This window comes from Arachis stenosperma, chromosome 9, assembly GCF_014773155.1.
Source record: "Arachis stenosperma cultivar V10309 chromosome 9, arast.V10309.gnm1.PFL2, whole genome shotgun sequence".
NCBI lineage: Eukaryota > Viridiplantae > Streptophyta > Magnoliopsida > Fabales > Fabaceae > Arachis > Arachis stenosperma.
The window spans coordinates 123,703,516-123,720,270 of record NC_080385.1 but is presented as its reverse complement, the minus strand read 5'-3'; the positions used below and the strand labels follow the sequence as shown (position 1 = coordinate 123,720,270).

The 16,755-nt window shown below is 31.7% G+C and overlaps 1 pseudogene; it reads left to right on the top strand.

Annotated features, from left to right (window-relative positions):
* Positions 1 to 987: 987 nt before the first annotated feature.
* On the top strand, positions 988 to 1,549 carry LOC130949898 (NAD(P)H dehydrogenase (quinone) FQR1-like; annotated as a pseudogene).
* Positions 1,550 to 16,755: the final 15,206 nt, after the last annotated feature.

Genomic DNA, 16,755 nt, shown 5'->3' with positions numbered 1-16,755 from the left:
TGGGACTTACCCCAAACGTTAGGGACAAAAACAATACTTTAATCTATTAATTTATTATTGTCTTACTATTCAGTTATTTTTCTTTAATAGTTATACAAACTAAATTAATCATTGTTGATATTATTGGATGGAAATTGACAGGAAAATTCTCAAACTGGTTGCTGGTAAACAAAAAAATGATTGATTTTTCTGCAGCTTCCTCCCGAGACAAGTCAACAGTTTCAAATGCATCACAAGACAAGTCGGTAGCTACAAACTATCTCCTATTGTGGTCGTTTTCTTGTTTGAAGATGCTACGAGGTTTGCCGTGTAACTATAAAATGTTTTTCCCCTTATAATTGCAGAGTTGTTTCCACTTTCTTTTTTTTCATATTTTACTATCGAACTTTGCATGAGAGCATGAAAAAAATTTACATTTGTGTTTTGATACTATAATTAACTCTGATCCTAGATGGCAACCTACTTAAAGTTCATTTTCACATGATACAGTGCCTTCTACCAAATCAATGGTACTTTTCTTGTTAGTGCTAAACTTTCTTGGTTTTTATTAACTATAAAACACATTTATTTGTGAACATGAGTTACCAATGTTCTGTTTTTCAAGAAATTTACAGAGAATGCAATGCTATATTCTTATATCCTCGAAAGCACTTCTAGACTGCAATGCTTTATTTTGTTGATATTATTTATATGTATTATTTTTTTCCCTTTCTGTGGTTGTGATCTTAAACCCACCCTATTTATCACTTTGTTGGTGTGCATTAATCTCTACTCTTTCTTATGTTGTAGATATTTAGTGCCACCATTCATACTTTAGTGGTTGGCATTAGTATAATTCTGAATAGGTAAATGTTGATTTAGGAGATATATTTACAACACAAACCACGTAGGTGCAACACCCAATCTAATAGTGAGTGGAAGTGATTCATACTATGTGTGTAGTATTATGATCTGGTACTGGCATGAATCTGATTAAAATTATATGGCATGTTTAGTTACTATTCCATGTACGGCCATGTTGAGAAGTTAGCTGAAGAGATTAAAAAGGGGCTGTTTTCGTGTAAGGAGTAGAAGCAAAACTCTAGCAGGTCTGTATTGAAAAATCTATCTTGTTATAAATCTTTTCTTTGGAACTCATTGTTCTAAAAATTTTTTAGAAATTTGCATGTTGCAGTTATAATATTGTTAACACATGCAGGTACCTGAAACACTACCTAAAGAGGTACTTGGGAAGATGGGAGCACTTCCAAAGAGTGATGTGCCAATTATTACACTCAATGAGCTACTTGAGGCTGATGGTTTATTGCTTGGATTTCCAACGAGATTTGGACTCATGGTTGCTCAGTTTAAGGCATTTTTGGATGTAACTGGAGGCCTATGGCATACACAGGCACTAGCAGAAAAGCTAGCCAGAATCTTTTACGGCACCAGTTCTCAAGGAAGTAGACAGGAGACCACCTGTGAATTTTTGAATCTGTTCAATTTTGCTTCCATTACTTTCCATTTTTCTCATGAGCATCTTTTTAATGCTAGTTATAGATATTTGTGAACTACATTGCCTTATTTTTCACATACTTACACTTAGATTTTATCAGAGGCTCCAATGAACAAGCATTTTTACTTTTATATTTAATTTTGATGTTAAAATGAAATAATACTTAAAAAAGGATATGATTTAATAATATTAATTAACATCTTAATATATCTACATATGTAAAATATTATATTCCCTGCCACTTCCAAATTTGTTAATTAGTTTTTTTAGTTCAGTATCTTTTTGAAAGGAGAATATATATTAAGATTTCATTCCAATGAAAATATACTAAACTATCTTATTTGTTTGATAAACTGAGTTTGCAAATATTTAAGGCTAGAGTGGTTATTCTTTTTGGTCTATATCCTCGGCAAAGGGAGCCAGATTGAGCCAAGACCAGGTACTAACTATTAGTATTTATCTCTCTCTAAATAGCTAGTTATAATTAGTTGTATTTGATTTATTATTAATATTGTTAGTGGAGTAGATAGTAATTGAGTGCCTTGCAAAGTGAGTTTCTGAACTTTGAGAAATCTAAGAGAAGGATAGAAACAAGATGGAGCCAAAGAGGTTAAATGTAATATCCAGTCTAACTAAAATTAATTAAATAATAAGTTAAATAGGAGCCAATATGGTTGGAAGATTTGGCAATTGAAATTTGATAATTTAAATATGATATTTGAATTCAGTGAATTTTTTCGAGTCGAAAAATATAGTTTTCTGCGTAAAAGCGCACAGTAAAATTTTGACCGGCAGTACCGGCTGAGATATGTCTGGTACTGCAGCTGAGAAAATTAATTATAAGTAAATAAGATTAAGAAATAAGGAATTTGGTGCACGAATTTGCAATCCGTACAACTAACCAGCAAGTGCACTGGATCGTCCAAGTAATACCTTATGTGAGTAAGGGTCGATCCCACGGAGATTATTGGTTTGAAGCAAGCTATGTTTATTTTATTAATCTTAGTCAGGATACCAATAGAGTTCTTTAGCCTCGTATAAAGTAAAAAGGGCATAAAATAAATAGTTGTTACTTGTTGTGCAGTAATGGGGAATATGTTGGAGTTTTGGAGATGCTTTGTCCTCTGAATTTCTGCAATGTAATATTCAACTCAATTGTTTGTAAAGCCCGTCTACGGCAAGCTGTATGTAGGGTGTCACCATTGTCAGTGGCTACCTCCCATCCTCTCAGTGAAAACGGTCCAGATGCTCTGTCACAGCACGGCTAATCAGCTGTTGGTTCTCGATCATGATGGAATAGGATCCATTGATCCTTTTGCGTTTGTCATCACGCCCAGCAGTCGCGAGTTTGAAGCTCGTCACAGCCATTCGATCCTTGAATCCTACTCGGAATACCACAGACAAGGTTTAGACCTTCCGGATTCTCAAGAGTGGCCGCCATCAATTCTAGCTTATACCGCGGAGATTCTGATTAAGGAATCTAAGAGAAGCTCATTCAGTCTGATGTAGAACGGAGGTGGTTGTCAGGCACACATTCATGGATTGAGGGAGGTGATGAGTGTCACGGATCATCACCTCCTTCATAATTAAGCGCGAATAAACATCTTAGATCGGAACACACACACGTTTGAGTGAAATAGAAACAATTGCATTAATTCATCGAGACGCTGTAGAGCTCCTCACCCCCAACAATGGAGTTTAGAGACTCATGCCGTCAAAGTGTAAAAAATTCAGATCTGAAAATGTCATGAGGTACAAAATAAGTCTCTAAAAGTTGTTTAAATAGTAAACTAGTAACCTAGGTTTACAGAAAATGAGTAAACTAAGATAATTGGTGCAGAAATCCACTTCTGGGGCCCACTTGGTGTATGCTGGGGCTGAGACTAAAGCTATCCACGAGTTGAGACTTTTCTTGGAGTTGAACTCCAAGTTATAACGTGTTTTGGGCGTTCAACTCCGGATCATGACGTGTTTCTGGCGTTTAACTCCAGACAGCAGCATGTACTTGGCGTTCAACGCCAAGTTACGTCGTCTATCTTCGCGCAAAGTATGGACTATTATATATTGCTGGAAAGCCCTGGATGTCTACTTTCCAACGCCGTTGTGAGCGTGCCAATTGGACTCCTGTAGCTCCAAAAAATCCATTCCGAGTGCAGGGAGGTCAGGATCTAACAGCATCAGCAATCCTTTTTCAGCCTAACTCAGATTTTTGCTCAGCTCCCTCAATTTCAGCCAGAAATTACCTGAAATCACAGAAAAACACACAAACTCATAGTAAAGTCCAGAAATGTGAATTTTGCCTAAAAACTAATAATATTCTACTAAAAACTAATTAAAACATACTAAAGTCTACATGAAATTACCCCCAAAAAGCGTATAAAGTATCCGCTCATCAGAATTATAACTAAGGGAGGTAGAAATATTTAAAGTGCGATTTAGAGCGCTAATCTTAAAGGGTTTTGGCCCAAAATTGGGCCAACAGACAAAAATATATGAATCGGGTCTAAGTGGGCCTAAGATCCAACATATATAAACATTAGTTATGAGCATTTCACCTCATTTTACCCTAAAAATAAGAAGAGGGGCGCTGAATTGAGAAGAGAGAAGAGAAGAGAGAAAACCTATCTCTCTTTGATCTTCAAACCACCATAACTTGAGCTACGGAGCTCCGATTGACGAGCCGTTTATGGCCACGCGTCGCTCTTCTCATCCTCTATAATTATATCTAAGTTTTGTGGTGAGTATTTTATTCCTCTCTGCCTAGTTTTTGAAATTCCCCACTGTTACATATTTTTGGGTAGTTAGCGTTGAAATCTTGTCATTTTGGGTGTTTAGGGATACTCCAACATGGATTCTAAGTGGGTTCTATACCTACTTCATATGGGTGGAAGTAAGAAGTACTCAAACCCTTGTGATTTATCATTTTTATGAGTCCTAGGTTGATGTATGTATGTGAAATTGGTTATGTTAGTGTATTTGGTGATTTTGATGCACAATTAGGAGGTTGGTGTTGTTTGTGGAGACTTTCATAGAAGAGGCTCAATTGGTTCGGCTACAAGAGGTACGATTTAAGTTTCATTTAAGCACCGTGTGGTGTGATGAGAATTCTTAGGGTAGATGCCCCTAGGATTAAGTTTGGATTGTGTAAATGGTTGGTGCTAATATGCATAGTTGGTTTGTAATGTGAATTAATGATTGGGTTGAGAATTGTGTGGCCTTGTATGCTTGGTGTATTGAGAATTGGATGTATTGGGTAATGAGTATTGATTTGTGGTTTATGCTTTTAAATTGTGAAATTGGGCCGGAGGCCGTGAATTTTGGGTCGAAGGCCGGAAAGAGGTAAGGAAGGTAAGTTGATGTGTGCATTGTATGATGACACAAGTGATTGGATGAATTTTTAGATAATGAATATATGAATGATTGGGTTGGTTATTGAATAATAAGGTTTGAGGAGTTGAAGTATGGAATTTGGTAATTTTGGGTGAAATTATGTAGATGAGGTATGTTTGGTTTTGGTTGAGATATATTACGTGGTCATATATGTGATTATGATTATTGATGTCTTGATGGTATGATGATGCATGAGAGATATGTATGTTGTGATATATGCTTGAGGAATGATTAAGCTTGATTTGTGGGTGAAACCATGTGATAGTGAGTATGATATTGATTATGTATAATGATGGTTGATTGAAAATAGTATTGTTGGAAATCGGGATGAGGAAGGATGCATGACATTTTAATGTGTTTGTAATTTAGCCATTTGTTTGAAATGGGTAAAAATGGTTATATGGCAGTTTTGTGAATTGTGGTAAGGTGTTAATGTATGAGTTGAGGAGGCCTGATGTTGATTTTGGTATATTTTGATTGATTTTAAAAAGGTTGAAATTAGCATGCTTTGGTTGATTTTGAAAAGGGTTAAAAATGGCTTGTTTTGAAAATGGCACTTTGTGGTTTTGTATGAAAATATGGTTTTTGGGCATACTTTGACGGAACATAACTTGGACTCCGGATCCCCGTTTTGTGCCAAACTCGTTTAGAAATAAAATTGGATTCGGGGTGTCCATGCCGTTTGAAGAACGGGCGAAAAATGATTTATAACGAGGAAGTTATGTCCATTGACAGATTGGGGGTTTAATTTGTGAATTCTGCAGCTTTTAACTTAGAAAAATTTTTAGCAGAATGCCCCCCACGCGTAGGCGTGCTTGACGCGTACGCGTCGCTTTTCAAGAAAGCACCATCCACGCGTGCGCGTGGTGTGCCCGTGCGCGTCGATGCGCTGCATCCAATGCCGAGCCATTTTTTCCGAGAGTTGTGCCGGAGTTGTACCAGTTTTGTTCGTGGGGCACTAACGCACCCACGCGTACGCGTGGCTGACGCGTGCGCGTCCCTTTGCTGTTTTTCCACCCACGCGTACGCGCCGATGAACATTGTGGCCATCTATGCGTGCGCGTGGAGGACTCGTACGTGTGGCCCTGTTTTCATGCCAAAGTTGATTTTTAAGTTTTAAAAGCCAAATCTCATACTTTTAAGCCTCCGATCTCACCCCTTATGTATTAAATCATTATGATATGCCTAACAATGAGAAAGGAGCTAGGGAATGTGGTAACTTGCGAATGAAGCAAGGGGAAAAGTTATTATCAATGATGATCAAAGATGATTATATGAGATATGGAGGATGACGGTGGAAGTACCGTGTATGCCATGAGCCGAAGGGCTATATTTATTGATAAATGGCTGGTTCTTGATTAAACCATGAGCCGGATGGCTGAGTTATTGCCGGGTACGACGGAGCCATGTTGATAAATTGGCTAGTTTTGGATTGAACTGTGAGCCGGATGGCTGAGTTATTGCCGGGTTACGGCAAAGCCATTATTGATTATGGCTGAGTATAAATGCATATATGATTAATGAATGAATATGATAAATGAATAATGAAGGAAAATGTTGAATGTGAGTATGTTTGTGTTTTCTCTCTGGTTGTAAAGGTGACAGGACCCCGATACCCTCTAATGGCGACAGGGCGGATATACCCTCTAATGGTGACAGGGCACATATTCCCTCTAATGATATTAATGCGCAACAGAGAGACTGTGCCCGGGTTAGCTACCGGACACGTCGGGTTGGCTTGATAACCGACAGATGATATCATTAGGCATAGGGCAGGCATTCATCGTTTGCATATGTTTGAATTGTTTGGGTTTACCTATTTGTTTTGGATTTCTACATCATATATGCTATGTTACCTGATTATGTGCTACTTATTCTACTTGTACCTTATTTGTGTATTACTTGTCGGTATTGCTTGTGTTTGTACAACTGAGAGGCCCCTCATGCTGGTGTCGGTGGATGTTGAGGCTGTTCTTGATGAGATGAATTGATGATGCGATTTCATGATGATGATGATGATTGAATGAGATAATTTGATCTCCCTGTGTAGACGCAGTGATGTGGTTTCACTAGCTCCAAGTGAGGGTATGATGTACTAATATAGAATTGCTGAGGTAGAACAACTGGTGATAGTTTTGCTTATGATTTTGAGTCTGATTCATGGAAGAGTCAGCAAGTTGGGAAACATGTGAAACATGAATTAGATTTAGCACTCCCTTATGATAGTTGCCTATTCTTGGATTAGCGAGAACATAGGATGGATAATTGGTGAAGAAGTTTAGGATGCTTAGTGAGTTTTTATTGCAATGCGTTGTATTTATTTGGCACTTTTACCGTATTGGGAACCCATGGGCCTGGGATTCTCATTCCGTATATATCTTTTATTTTTCAGATACAGGTCCAGATGCTCAGAAGTGAGTTGTGGGTCGTCTGAAAGACGGCGAAGATCTTTATTTTCTCTACTTTGTGTTTTGTTTAGAATCTCTCCACCTTTGTTTCGAAAAGATTATATTATGTATTGAAATCTTTTGAACTTGCCTATAGAGGCTCTCATGTTTCCTTTGGGAGAGATTATGATATACTGTTGTCAACTACTTTCATACTGTATCCTAGCCGGCCTAAACTTCGCGGGTCGCGACTAGTGGCTATTTACTTATGTTATATATATCTATCTGTTATCTATCTCTTAATCTTCTTTATGCCTTGTCCATATATCGCTTTCAGATTCATGGTTTATCTTTTTTCTGTCGAAACGTGAGTGATACGTCTTCGTGATTTTATTTCTACTCTTTTCAGGCTTCTCGATTAATACTCCTTTCGAAATTATTTATATTTATATGTTAACAATCCACCTGTGAGTCGTACCACCGTAGTATCATTGACTTATGAATCGAGTATAAGGATTTGAATATTAGGGTGTTACATTAAAAAGATAGCTACCCCTAATTAATAATGAGTTCTTATCGAATAGTATATTTTTTGTGAGACTGCTGGTTCAGTTTTCTCTTCTTCAAAATGCTGGTAGTTTGCTATTTATTTAAGCAACTATTTATTTTAATGTTCAATTTTTTTTTTGCAGGTAATATTTATTCACACAGACATGAACAATGAAAATGTTGGAAGGGCCTGTAGCAAACTTTTTGAGCATCTCTAGAAAAACTTCCAATGTAATAGAACTAACAATATTTCTTAGTTTGATTCTTTGTATAGGAGTTATTACTTTTGATTTGCAATACTAAAAAATCATATATTATGTTTAATACTTTGAGTTATATAATATTTTGTCTATGGATTATGATTTTGTCATCGTGTAATTTTAATAAAAAATATTTTTTTAGCACGATAAAAACAATAGTAAAAACTGTATTTTTAAAAGATAAAAAAATGTCACTTTTATCCGGTAAAAAGTCACTGTTAGGGTAAAAATAGCGGTTCAAAAATATCGTTTTGACCAATCAAAAATGCCATTTTTACTCTGAAAATAACGGCGGTTTGAACCGTCATTTTAACTAACTAAAAACTGTCGTTTTAACCCTGGAAATTGTGGCGATTTTCTGAAAACCACCGTAATAACCAGAATGGTGCCCAAAATTACGTCACTTTCTAAAGCCGCTGTTCTTGATAATAATAGCGGTTCAAATCGCCGTAAATACCTAAAAAAATTATCGTTTTAACCAAAATTTTTTGTAATGAGTGATTCCCTTCACTGTTGCATTAGAAAATCAAATTAAGGTAAAGGAGTCCCTTTCTTTAATTTTCTATCCTATTTTAGATTCTGTTCCATATCATTTAGTATCAGATTTCAGGTATCAGATTAATTTTTATTAATCTATATATTTTTTTGTAAAAAAAAAATAAAAAAAACAATGTCTCTTACGTCTTTGTCATTCCTGTTCTTTCACATTGCATCGTTAACTCGTTATTGTCTCGTTCTTCTTTGTTGATTTCATTATTTTTTATATATAAAACAAAAAAAAAAACAAAACAAAAAACAGAAAAGGAAAACCCATGTTGAGGTTGGAAGGATCATAAGTCTCATGCTTTCTTCTCTTGGAATATAAACTAATAACCTTGCTCTCTTTTTATAATAATTATTATTATTCTTTTTTTATTTTATCTTTTTGTACTCTGTGTTTGTGTGTTTTGTCTTTTATTTCAATTATTTTTTTCTCTTATCGTTGTGTTGAATATTCTCTATTTGTTTTTATTTTTATTTAATTTTTAAAGTGAAGAGTTTTGAAGAATGATAAAAGACAAGAGTGTTGATTTCAATTGAGGATAAAAGCCAATTATAAATGCAAACACAAGTGACCTAATACAAATAATGTCATCACCATATATCATGAGAAATTATCATGTGCCATCATCATACCACAACCAATTTCTTGAAAAGTTTCGTTAGTTGAAACAAAATTGCTGTATTTGATGTGCAAAGCTAACGTTAACAAAGGTCCTAAAGTTCTTATAGAAAAATTTTTTAATGGATTAAACAAAGAAATTACAGATTAGATCGAACTTTATCATTATGCAACAATAAAGGATTTAGTCTATTTGGCAAATGAGGTAGAGGCACAATAATTTATGGCAACTTTACACTCTTCAAACTCTAATTCTACACAGGATTCTAAAAGAGCAAAATTTGAGGATACGACAAAATTTACTGTTACAAATTTCAAGAAGAATATTATAGATCGACATCAGCAAATTTCTTTTGATCTTATCTTTAATTCTACCTCACAGTTAGTGATGGAAGAATTTATTGAATATATTATAGATAGAGATGAATACTTGGAAGAACCAAAAGTGTAACTATTCTCAAAGGGGACTTTTAAAAGATTGAGCAAATTGATTAATAATGGCAAGATAGTTTTATAAATTATCTAAAATTTTTATTAAAGATAAATGATGCAAAGGAAGGTGTGCTTTCTTGAATCTCAAGAACAAACTTTGATTTTTTATATAATTGTTATCTAAGTGTGTTTTGAGAATTTTTTTTACTATGTTACCAAAAGCAATTAATTTACTATGTACTCTTTTCTTATTTTCTTTTTATTTGATTGCTAAGTAAAACTATTATCTATCAGGTTGCCTCTTTTGAGGTCATCAGATTGAAAGGTATATAAAGAACACTCAAGCAGAAATACATTCAAATTGTTCAGTGAAAATTGTTCAAATATTGAATAGGTTGATTACGTTAAAAATATGTGATTATTGCATGATTAAGCAAGCATTTTTTCTCCAAATTTTTTCTTTTGCTAATGGAAAAGTATAGATAGACAATCAGAATACTAAATAATGTAAACAATAGATATGTCAGATGTTCAATTCAATAGGTATGTATATGATTATGTTCATTATTTTTAATTAGATATTTATTTTTTTTTATTCGATTTACTCATGTACATTTAATAATGACTAGATGTTCAATTCACTAGATATACAGATGGTTATCCTAATATTAAGGTTTAGGAGGTAATTTGAGAGTGGAGTGTTTTTTATTTTATTGGGTCAATTTTAAAACTCATTGTTCACATTATTTACAAAAATCATTATCTACCTAACAAAACACTTTGCTAATATACCCAAAAAAATTGCTATTGTGTAGACATTTTGAATTAAATCAATCACTTTCCACAATGTCAAGTGCTTTTTTGTTTGAATAATGATATGAATAAGTGTTTCACGATTATATGTCATCTCTTTCAAAGAACTTATTAAGTGTTATCAATTTTATGGTTTGTAATAAATTTGTTGTTTTGATTCATGAAATATAATGACATGAAATTTAATTCATGTATTCTAAAAACTTTGATGCAAAGTTGATCTGCTTTTTTGTTTGAAACTGTTAAAAATAATGTTGTAGGATTTATGTCATCCCTTTCAATCTAGTTAAAGTGACATTTAAATTTAACTTGACTAATATTAAATTGAAATTCATATTTTCTAATTTTTAAGTTTATAATCACTAAAAATACAGAACAAAGAAGCCTAATAAATATAGTCAGCCAATATATTTAGGAGGAGAAGTTGTATTCATTTATGATTTTAATGTAATTAAAAATGGCAAAATTTACTGATTTTAAACACAAAAATACTCTAATTTTTATCATCTCATCATTGAAATTAAATAGTATGCAGTTAACAATCTTTTTCTAATTATTTTATAATTAATATTTTTATTTTCTAATGAGTTTAAGTCTGATAAATAAAAGATATGCAACATCTCTTGAGTCATTAGTTAATATGCATAAGGGAGCAAGTCATTTGTTTCTGGTAACTAAAACCTAAAATTTAATGCATAGTTTGCCTTATTGCTGAGCCCTTCAGCTTAGCTTAGCTTTGCTCTGCTCTGGTAACTAAAACCTAAAAATTCCATTTCCTAATTGCTTGATTAATAATTAATTTATTAGTTAATTATTTATTAATTATTTAGATTTTACAATATGCAATATTTTTATTTATATATTATTCAATTTTAACTTAAAGTTATGAGTTCTATGGAGCTTTTTTTTCTATTATTGAGAATTAATTTTAGCATGGCAAAATTCTTTATGTTAATATCTTAATATTAGCCATAAAAAAATCGTTGTTCTCATTTATAAGTGGAGGTTTTTGTTTATTTAATTTGGTAATTTAGTTTGAAGTGTGTAATTATATGTGGCACGTTCGTAATAAAAATATGGAGGATAGTGCGTGTTATTGTGATATATGTGTGGCCTGTATTATATTAACTTATAGAAATAGGTTAATTTAGTATTTTTCATGTATTGCACGAGTCATGCACTACAAATGTACACACAATTATTTATTATAGTATTTAAAATATAATTTAATTTGATTATAGTATTATGTTATTTACACATAATATAATTTTTAATTCTCGTGATGAGTATTTTTCATACATCGCACGAGTCATTCACTAGTAATGATATATAAAATAAATAGAGTGGGTGAAGAAAAGAAGAATAGAGAAAGGGTCAAAGAGAGAGAGAGAGAAGAGAAGAAAACTCTTTAATTTTAGAAGAAAAAATTTAAATTCAATTGCAATGAGAAAGTGACATGTAATATATTTTGATTGTAAAATTAATAATATATAATAGATATAATAGATTATTATTATTATTATTATTATTATTATTATTATTATTATTATTATTATTATTATTATTATAGTTTAAATTTTTAGAATAAATAATTTTAGAAAATCACTATTTGTATACTAAAAAACTAATCATTATATATTTGTGTATAAATATATATGTAGTTTAATTCATTTTTAGTATATATTTCATATTTTTATGTATATTTTATAATGATTATTGATTTTATTGTATATCTAATATAATTGATAATTTTAAGACATACGTCATAAAATTCAATAAAAAATACGATTAGAGTTATTGTAATAATAAATTAAGGTAGAAATTTATACGCTATTGTCTTTATGTAAAGTTAATATTTAAGAATTGTTAGATGATTTGATAAGATTGACTAAATTACTATCTAATGATTCTTAAATTATCAACTTCACATTAAAATAATTGTATAAGAATTTTTCACCGCAAATTAAATGTGAATAAAACGAATACAAAATAATAACCTAATAGCCTAATAGGATGTTAAATGAAAGCACATGCATGTTAGAAGATTAATTAAACTACTATTTCTAAGCATACATGAAAAATGATCAGTTATTGCACATGAATAGAATGCTTCTTTAAACTACTGATGATCCAAGCTTAATAGTAAAAGTGATGGACCATGCAATCAAATTAAAGGGAAGTGAGAACAAGAAATGGGGTGCACTCCCTTTCACCGAGAAAAAACTATATAATATAGTACCAAGGTTGACATTGTTTGTAAAATGTCAATCGACCAAACAACATGGCACAAAGCATATAATAATAATTATTATTATTATTAAATAGAATTTGTAGATATTATGGGAAGGGTATGGTAGGTTGTTTCGTGTGAAGCATATTTTCTCCTCCACTTTCTAACTATATCCCCCAATAGATGCACCGAATAATCTTATGCCCAAAATTGCCTCTTTACTTGCATTGCAACCATTTTGTATAAAAAAATGATTAAAAGCTTTGTCCAAACAATTTATGAATTGTGGTTCACACGGTGCAAGATGGCACCTTGGTAATGAATGAAAATTAAAGAAGGGTACAGTCTAAATTGGTGGGTGTTTGGTGGGAAGATTGATCATTGAAGAGAGAAGGAAATAGTTATGAGTTTGTTCGGATGAATGTGTCCCTAAACAGAAGAAAACACATTAAAATTGGACACGCATTCCATATAATATAATATATATGCAAACAAATAAGGAAAAGATAACTTGTTTTGAGGTCAAATACTCAAATGAGTTAGACCTCACATTTGTCACTATATATTAATCCTGTGAGGCTATGATGCAAATGAGCCACTGCTCATCATCACTCAAAACTTTTACCTCATCAATCACGCGTTACGCTATTTAATTCTCATTAATAATCTAAGGGGGAATTGCTCTTTATGCATTTAACGAGAAATTGGATGAAAAATGACACACACACAAAAAATTACTGTACTTCTACTATGCCTTCGAATTTGTCCTTAAATGGTGTAAAGTAATTTAGTTTTCAATATATTGAACAAAATAAAAATTTGAAATTTACTCATTTTGATATCCTTAAGTAACTCCCTAATTGGTTGGCAAAATTTCTTTGAAAAAAAAAATAGCATGAAAATAGATCAGAGCTTTAAAGAATTTAATTTCTAAGGTTATTAATTTAATTTGTAATTCTTTTTCGGTAATGCTACAAGTACAAATTTTTTTTAATCAAGTCTAACTAAATTTTACACAAATTAAAAAAAAATGCGTGCATGCGTCATTCTTCTCTTTTTGCGCACTTTGTTAGAATATTTTTTGTTGGAGATAAAATACAAAAATTTATTAACATAAAACATAAATTTTTGCACATAACACATAAATTTTGCATATAACATATAAATTTTTGTTACAAATATAATTTGTTGGTTAAATAAATTAATTTTTTAGATATATGGTCTTTTAAAAATTTTTGTGTTGTATATACAAATTTTCTATGATGCATGTATTTTGTGGTGTGTCAAAAAATTGTGTACTTATGCACCGAAATTTTTATATTATATATATTTTGTTAGTTAGATGTTAATATTTTAAGTATATAATTTTTTAAAATTTTTTGTTATATGTATTTTATTAGTTAGATGTTAATATTTTAGGTATATAATTTTTTAAAATATTTTATATTATACATCAAAATTTTTATGTTGTAATTTTTTGAATATATATAAAAAAATACCAAGAAGATGAGAAGAAAAAACAACTGCACATATATATGTGTATTTAAAACTAAATGCACTATAATTTAATTAAATCCTTAATTTAAAAAAATTTGGATGACCAACTTTATTCATTCTCTTATTAGTCGTTGACAGGGGCGGAGCTACTCATATAAAAAGGGGGGCGGTGGCCCCCCTAAATTTTAACTTTTGCTTATAAATTATGAGTAAATTTTGATTTAGCCCCCCTAAAATTTTGATTTTAGTCCTTCTATATTAAAAAATTAAACTTTGGCCCCTCCCTAAATTTTATCCTAGCTCCGCCCTGGTCGTTGATGATATGCTTAATGAGTCTTACCATTTAAATTCCACTCATTTCTATTGTATATGGTCCAAACCAAAATGCATTCTTAATCTTTGTTTCATACGTTTATCTTTATTTTATAAAACTTTAATTTAGATTATTACATACGTTTTTCTTTTTAATTCTGATGATTTTGTTTAGAAGTTATATTAATAATGCCTTCGAGCTTATCAAGAGGATAATATTAGAAATTTTTCAAAATTTTTTATTCATTTAATACATCAAAAATATAAAACTTTAATCTTTTTAAAAAAAATTTAATAAAATTTATTCTTTTATAATATTCTTAACCAGTTATTGTTAGTAAAATCCTATAATTTATTTTTTAATCGAATTTGTTACATTTCATTAATTAGTATTAAGCCATAAAATACACAAAATGGAAAAGCCCAAGTTAAAGCGGATAAAGCAAATTCCTCTAATCAATACTTTTTTTTTTTTTGAAGAAATATTCCCATGATTTTGTGTAATGCTACAAAATCAAATTTTTAAATTTATATTAGTCAATTTTTTAAAATTATTTTTTATCTTAAATTTTATATTCTAAATTATAAATTATTAATTTTAAGTTTCAAATCATAAATCGAATTTTACTCATTTGTATTCTAAAGATATAAATTAAAAATATCATAATTTTTTTATAAAAATTGTTAAAAAAGTAATATTTTTAATGCATTAAATACATCAAATGTATTAAAAAAATTTTATTATTATTATAACAATAACAACAACAAAAGCTTGTTCCATTAGGTGGGGTCGGCTACATAGATCAAATAATACTATTGAGATCTATCATATATATATTATATCCATAGAGAGACCGTATACATGTATATTTCGTTTGACCACCTAATGGATGGTCTTCCTAGGTCTTTCTCTGCCTTTCACCTTGTGTCCATCTTCTATCTCATCCACCTTTCTGATTGGGTGCTCTGTTGGTCTTCTTCTCACATATCCAAACCACTTGAGACGCGACTCTACCATTTTTTTCACAATAGGTGCTACTAGATCCAACTCTGTCTCTTATATTTTCATTCCTTATTCTATTCAATCTCATATGATTACTCATTCATCTCAACATCTTTATCTCTGCCACACTTAACTTATGTTTGTGTTCTTTTTTGGCCGTCCAACACTCTGTACCGTAAAGCATAGTCGGTCTGATAGCAGTACGATAGAATTTACCTTTAAATTTTAAAGGCACTTTTTTGTCACATATAAAACCAGATGCACTCCGCAATTTTGACCAACCTTTTTGGATCCTATGATTTACATCATGTTCAATCTCTCTATTATCCTATATAATGCATCCAAGATACTTAAAACTTTTTAACTTTTGGTAGGATATTTTCTCCAATAATCTTCACCTTTGTATTAGGGTTTTTCCTTCGGCGGCCAAACTTATATTTCATATATTCCGTCTTGCTACAACTTATACGCAAACCATACACTTCTAGAGCTTCTCTCCATAAATTCAACTTCTTATTTAGGTCTTCCCTGGACTCTCCCATAAAGACGATATCATCGACAAAAAATATGCATCATGGCACAGGCTCTTGGATATGCTTTGTGAGTACTTTCAAGATTAATGTGAAAAGGTATGAACTTAAGAATGATCCCTGTTGTAATCTTATACCAATAGAAAATTTTTCTGTCACACCACATTGAGTCTTTACACTAGTTGTAGCCCTATCATACATATCTTTAATTGTATGAATATATGCGATCCTCACTCTCTTCCTTTCCAAAATCTTCCATAAGACCTCCCTTGGTACCCATTGTACGCTTTTCAAATCAATAAACACCATATTTAGATGCCTTTTATTACTACCATACCTCTTCATCATCATTCTTAACAGGTATATCGCTTCAGTGGTGGATCTGTCTGGCATAAAACCAAATTGGCTCTCTGTTACTTGTGTCTCTTGTCTTAACCTCTGTTCTATCACCATTTTCCATAACTTCATAGTATGGCTCATGAGTTTGATCTCTCTATTGTTTTCACAACTTTGTACATCCCTCTTATTCTTGTAGATAGGTATCAAGATGTTATTTCTCCACTCATTTGCCCTCTTCTTTAACCTTAAAATCTCATTAAAAAGTTTGGTTAACCAACTGATGCCTTTCTCTCCAAAACCCTTCCAAATTGCAATCAGAATATTATTGGGTCCTACTGTCTTACAATTTTTCATCC